The sequence below is a fragment of the Mytilus galloprovincialis genome, chromosome 8 (assembly GCF_965363235.1).
Source record: "Mytilus galloprovincialis chromosome 8, xbMytGall1.hap1.1, whole genome shotgun sequence".
NCBI lineage: Eukaryota > Metazoa > Mollusca > Bivalvia > Mytilida > Mytilidae > Mytilus > Mytilus galloprovincialis.
In genome coordinates, this window is record NC_134845.1 from 59682961 (window position 1) to 59690723 (window position 7763).

A 7763-nucleotide genomic window follows, 5' to 3' on the forward strand; every position below is an offset into this window, starting at 1 on the left:
ATTACACTATTTCAATACGTATCGATTGTTGCACATGTCGTACAAAGAATAGTCTCACGAATTCACAGTTTGTAGTCCCATTAAGATGTTACAATATTTGATAAATTATGACATCTCGTTTCATCTTGATATTTTAAATATTTGTTCTAGCTACCATATTATTTTATTAAAGTTTACAATACACTTGTACATGTTGTAGTTCTTTCTTATCTATTACAATAAGAAGAAGAAAAAGGTCGGATTTGTTTGATCATTTGTTAAAAACGTACTTAAGAAAAATCAACACTGCTATTTCAATTTTTTTAATTTTCCCATGGGAGTGCGTTACTTTCAGTACATGATTTGATTTAAGACTATTCTAATGGTATGAACAGAATACCTAGGGTCTACTTACTTTGAAAATTTTCAATATAGCGACAACAATTCATATCTGAATTTCCCAAGTATTGTTTAGTATTCAATGATATAAGATATCCGCTTACATGCTAAGAATTGAAGTAACTCGTGTAATACTGGATACCACAAATAACAAATAAATCAAAATAAATTATTTTTCATTTCTATTTATTATGTATTTTTCGTGTATGTATGAATCTTAAAAAAGAAAGTAAAAATTTGCATTGATTATAAGCATTTGGTGTATTATTTTATTATAATATTTTAACGATGTTTACAATTGAAAAATACATGATAGTTTAATGGTATAACGATTAAGAATCAAAATAGATCACATTCTTGTTTTATCTATAATAATCCGAAATAAACAAATGATATGTCCACACATAGGATTTATATCCAGTAATTTTATACTTTAATATTGCTGAAGTACTTTAAAACAAGTCCAAAGAATATTGTAATAAATGGAGGCAGCATGACGTCACAGATGTCCTAGTTTTAATTCTAATTTGGGTATTGCATTCAATTGTTGTGCTGATTCTTGAACAAATCAATTGCTAAAATTACGACTAGAATTTGAAACAGAAAACGCAGTCATATTTGTTGACATATGTATCCTTTTAAAAGTTGCTTAGAGGCAAAATGTTAACTATTTGACATCGTTAAAAAAAAAAACTAGGACGTAGAAATCAAATTTGATGCAGATCCAGAAGTTAAAAAAGAGAGGCCGCCGTAAAAGACTACAAAAAGAGTAGAATATGCAAAATGACTATTAATTAATTATGTTAAATATGTAGCTGCTTTAAGATGGTCCCGGCCTACTTGTTACCCCCCCCCCCCCCCCCTCCCTAAAAAAAAAATTATACAACATCTGCTTCTCAAAATTAACATCAACATAAAATTAAGAATGGAAATGGGGAATGTGCCAAAGAGACAACAACCCGACCATAGAAAAAAAAACAGCAGAAGGTCACCAACAGGTTATCAATGTAGCGAAAAATTCCCGCACCCGGAGGCGTCCTTCAACTGGCCCCTAAACAAATATATACTAGTTCAGTGATAATGAACGCCATACTAATTTCCAAATTGTACACAAGAAACTAAAATTAAAATAATACAAGACTAACAAAGGCCAGAGGCTCCTGACTTGGGACAGGCGCAAAAATGCGGCGGGGTTAAACATGTTTGTGAGATCTCAACCCTCCCCCTATACCTCTAGCTAATGTAGAAAAGTAAACGCATAACAATACGCACAATAAAATTCAGTTCAAGAGAAGTCCGAGTCTGATGTCAGAAGATGTAACCAAAGAAAATAAACAAAATGACAATAATACATCAATAACAACAGACTACTAGCAGTTAACTGACATGCCAGCTCCAGACTTCATTTAAACTGACTGAAAGATTATTATTTCATCATATGAACATCAGACACAATCCTTCCCGTTAGGGGTTTAGTATCATACCATCATAACATATATGAGAAGAACATAACCCGTGTCATGCCAACAACTGGTTTTTGAATAAATGTGTTTAGTTCCGATGCAAAGACCCTATAAGTGAATCAATATTAACGCCAAAATATGCAATCTTTAATGACCTGACAACAGTATCGTAACTATATCCCTTCTTAATAAGTCTATTCAAAGGTTTTGTTAGTTTTTGAGGTGAATACTGACACCTTTGTGTATATTTCCATAAAAAATTGGATGTGAAATACCTGAACGTATAAGAAGTCTGCATGTTGAGCTATATTTACGAATGATGTCCTTATACCGATGATAAAGTTTAGTAAATGTTTTGACTAGTTTGTGATATCGAAAATATATTTGAGGATTATAAAGTGCATCCATTTAATACTTGACGTATTTTTTTCAAATCGTAAAATACAAATTCTATGAAAATATTACACAAGGTGCAATTACACCAAGAGTTTCAAATGGTGAACTTGAAATCATCCCTTCGTAAATTTTACGGACGCCATCACGAGTTGGTTGACCATTATGGAATTTCCGTTTCACAGGTAATATCGTATATGTTCCTTATGTCATGTCGTAACTGCAATCCCGTTCCCTTTTCACGAATGTGACCTACCTAATTCGATTATTTACTGGTTTTTGTTATATCATGAGCAACACGACGGGTGCCACATGTAGAGTAAGATCTGCTTACCCTTCCGGGGCGACTGAGACCACTCCCAGCTTGTAATGGGTCTCGTGTTGCTTAATCTTTTGTTTTCAATATTGTGTCATTTGTACTATTATTTCGCAGTCTGTCTTTTTCTTGTTTAGTAATGGCTATTTTCGATCAATGTATTTAACTGTCCCTCTGGTATCTTTCGCCCTATTTATACAGGTTATTTGGCTTACACGGTTGTGTTTCAAACCTTTTTCTATTTGACCAAAACACCGTTAATTAATCATAATGTTTTCAATGCAATACGGTTGTTTTAATGAATTATTATTAATAGAAATAGAAAAAAATAAAATAAAATGAATTTTAATTCAGAATATCTGAAACCTCATACTGTAATTGCCTTCAATCTTATTTTTTCTGAGATACTTCAAAGTTCAAACGTCAGAACCATGTTTGGGACATCACAAAAGAAAATATGGGGGTATGGATGGGGTTAACAATAATGGACCAATACTGCCGAAAATAGAGAATAAAGAGGGAAAAAGCAAAGAAATAAAGAATTATGAATAAATATATTTTAAAAATAAACAATAGAGAATAATGGGCAAAAATATATAGAATAGAGAAAAAGACCTTAAAAATTTACAATATACATTAAATAATCCCCACATAGAATCCATAAGAGATCAAATACACGTGTTTGATACTATGCAATAACACTTTGGTGGTGATTCATTTTAAATTGAAATGACCTCCTCAACATTATTTCAATATTTGACTTTATACTTTGTTCTAAATATGGAAGCTCTTTTCAAACAGTACCTATATTTAAAATGTTAATCCCGACTTAGCTGTCCTTAATACAATTTGATCCACTGAAGGTGTGATATAGGACATTGAGTTCATAGTTTGTCTACCCAACAATATAAGATATTGAAAAATATTGCTGAACTGTGCATCCGAAAACATATTCCGAAATAGAACTCTAAAGTCAACGAGCAAAGATGTCGGTGCCTTCGATAGCGAACTATACTTTATGAGATTTTTTCTCATTGTTGAAAGCCGCACGGTTGCCTAAAAAAGCTAGCATCCTCTTCATTTGAAGTTTGTTGTATAGATCTATCATTGGCAATCATATCACATCTCCTTATTCTTATAATTTAAATACAGAAAGTCAATTGAAACTCACCTAAGGAACACATGTTCATTGGAATTATATAGCCTTAGAATTTACAATTACAATTATCCTACTTTTTGTGTGAGTATCTATACTATAACAAAACCAAACATCTTCAAAGATTCCAAGCTTAAAATTTGGTCCGTGAAACTTGCAAACATAATTTTATATATTAATCTATACATTTGTATAAACACATATATAATATAGATGAAACGCTTTGAAAATGAACAAAGTCATGTACAAATAGCAAAATAGCCTGTATTAAAGTCCAAAACAGATTTTAGACCTTCACTTTAGTTACCATAGAAGTGAAACATTGATACAATGAAGTTTACGTTATTTGAGCAGATCAATCCATATCTATTTTGATATTCAAACATAATCGCATATTAACCATTCAAAGAAGCAATTTGCTTTCGATTCACGGTCGTTGTTAAGAGCTTGTTAATGGATTTATAAAGTATAGAGTTCGATTTGTATTTTTTATTGCAAATTAGGCAAAAGTGCTTTTAATCTGCTATATAGTGTATTCATGAAGTTGGTTTAAATCTAATGAAAAATAAACTATTCTTGATTGTTGCGTACATAAATCAGGACGTTGGTTTTGTTGTTTGAATTGTCTTATATTGGCATGTCGGGGCCTTTAAAAGCTTGCTTTTGTTCTCAACTAGACATGATAGGTGATACGGGTGTCTTGTATTGTTCTGACTTGGATATAGTCTTGATCAAATTTGAGAGAAATATCTTACAGACGGTATAAGCGAACGTTCTTTCTTATTTCTGAAATCATGGACTGTTTGAGAAAGTTTAAGTTTTAAAGTTGTTATGTATTACCACATGAAATTAGAAATTACGTTTGATACATATGAGATATGTGTCGCAGCAGTGCAAGCTTTGACAACAAAACCAATGTGTTGTGACGCTATTTAGGCGAACTATGAAATTATAAGACACAGAACAGATAATGACAAATGTATCCTCAGACTTCAAGTTAGATATTCGAAACATCTATATAATGTTGCTTGTTCATATTGTGTTATAATTAGGGACGTATCTCTTCTGGCGCTTGCCCGGTGCTGTTAAGGGGTACACTATACAAAGAGAGCGAGACGACATGTTTACGATATCTTTACGACATCTTCAAGTCATTTAGTTAAAATTGGCTTTGAACTAGCTCTCAGTAACTACGTTTTCACTACGAAAGGAAGGTAATAGATTTTGATGGTTTCTTATTATTCTATGAGTACTTAACATTGTATATACATTTGCCTTATTATTTATTTAGCATTGATTTCGTCCGTGAGGGTCTGCATGGAGGGTCAATCATTTATGTATTCTTTCATTTGAATGTTTTTTTACTCTATTTCGTATATTTTTTTATCCACTATTTTCTATTCTTTATATTATAGCACCTCATTTATTCTATTCTTTTTTTTTTGTTCCATTTTTCTCTATTTTTTATATTTTTTTCTCATTATTCTCTTTCCTGTAAACCTCATCCAAACCCTTTATGTATTAAGTGTCATTGAATTTGAATTTCAACTTACGACTACAATATACCATGTTAATTAAGCGCTCGAAATGCTGATTTTTGGTCTACTTATATATAGATCACAGGTTCTAATTGAATAGATGTCAAATGATGCAAAAAGGAAAATGAACTTCAAAATAGTTAATTAAACATTTGTGGCCCAGTTAAATTGATACACTTGTATTCGTTTATTTTTAAAACACTCTTGAATCTTTTCAAATTTTTCATAATTGGTCCATTTATAAAAAAACTCAAATAACGTTGGTGGAACGATTTATGTAAGGTATTCAACACTTCTATTACCAATACGACAGATTAAATGGATTTATATAAGATATTTGTTTTTGAAATATAATGAATATTATACAATTACTGTTTTTTGATGAGGTAAATATGCGGTTTTATTGACTTTTGAAAAATGGTATTCACTGAGGCCGACGGCCGAAGTGAATATCAGTTTTTCAAAAGTCAATTAAACCCCATATTTACCGAAACAAAAGACAGTAATAGTTTTATTCCATATTCCGAGAGAAGAAAATGTATTTAATGACAAACATATACCAAAACAAATTTTACAAGAAACATTTCACCATAACGTTGCATGTAAAAGCGCGTGACGTTTAGCGCGGTGAATAACATTTTGTCAGGTGAATATGCTTTTTTATTCAAAATCCAATTCATATAGAGAAACCTACTAAAATAATACCAATATGGAATAAATATAGTTACTGTCGATATAAACAATCAATAGAGGTCTTTGAATATTTTATAATGTAGAAACTAGAGATGAAATTGAAGTAAAGTGGAATTTCATTTTTTTAAATGGAAAAAAATCAGATTGATGTTTGTTTTCTTGTATGTTGTTTAAGTGGATACATCGAAATTTCATGGTATAATTCAAAGCTGATTTTTCACTTTAGTCAGACTGATACTGAATTTTCCAATGTATTTTAAAACACAATCTAGATTTTCAGAGGAGTATATCGACGTTTAAGCTACTTAAAGTGTTGTTTGTTTTGTTGGTTTTTTTTTGTGCTTTTAAAAATTTGTTGAGTTACACATTAAGCATTTTTAAGAAGTTAATGTGAATCTTGAACAACATTTTCATAAACAAGAGAATATGAAAGGTAATTCTCAATAACCCCTGACAAATAACGAGCGTCGTCATCGGGAGAACAAAGATTATAATCAGTATCCTAACTAGGCACATAATCTTGCCAAACAAATATTGGTAGGAAGGACTACGTACAGTATTGGAAATACAAGATCCCCATCAAGATGTCTTTTATGTAGTTTTGTGTTGAGTTGCTGTCTCGTTGGCATGTAATATACATTTGTTGGGTTGCTGTCTCGTTTGCATATATTATACATCTCATTTTATTCTGATCTGTTGTAGATCAAAAGAGAAACAGAATATAACAAAGGGATATTTAAAGGGATAGTTAGAAAACAAAGTGACGATGGCAAAAATAAAACAACCAAAAGATAAGGAACAGTCCACAAAACACAACATGGCTAATTAAAGACTGAGGAACAAGAATACAGTAAAACACGCACTGAATCACGTTTATGGTTATAAGATATAATGCTTTTACAGCTTTTCATCTGTATTCGTTTTATGATGTCCAATTATGATTTTCTTCACACTGTGTCATTATTGGACAGACACACTTGATAGTTTATTTAATTGTTTGGTATTTTGTAAATTATTGTAAGTCGGATTGTCCTTTCATAGCTTTATGTAATATGTGATTCAATCATTGTCGAAGGTTGTTCGGTGACCCATACTTGTACAATTGCTACAGGTGTAATATTTACGTCGTGTATTTTATGGTGTATATATCATGTATATAAAGTAGTGTCATTCGAAATCGTAAGAAATTATGAGAACTTTCAAGAACAATCTAGTAACTAATAATTCCATTGCGTTCCTTTAATAATTTAATGTTCAACTTCATTCGTACATTTGTAACAATAAATAAATAATATTAATGCCACTCTTCCAGAATTATACAGTTCAATTATGTATACAATATTTAACATTATTAAATAGATCATTACCAAATTTCAATGACAAAAACACTATTCAATCATAAGAATTAAAAAATCCTTTTTATCACAGACATACATATAAATAAGATCTTATCAAATAAACGGAAAATGGAAATTACATGTAAGTTTGGTTGAGTTACATAAACCATAATTGTATGAAAATGAAAACAAAAATATCACAGTTATTGATCACAGAAAAAATACGATTGCAAAATAATAAAAATATCTCATAAATAGATATAATATGTAAACAAAATAAAGGACAACTTAGGTAACATAATGTTCTGAAGTTAACAAATAGAATAACACCAACTTTTTGGGGGTATTGTTAGTAAAAAAAATCATATCCAAAGAAGATCTGGATTAGTTCCTCTTTTTTTTAATTCGAAAATAAAACCAGCTGTATGCAAAAAAGGGGGAAAATTTTTGAATTTGTTGTCAAAAACTAAAAATTGTATGAACAAAAGA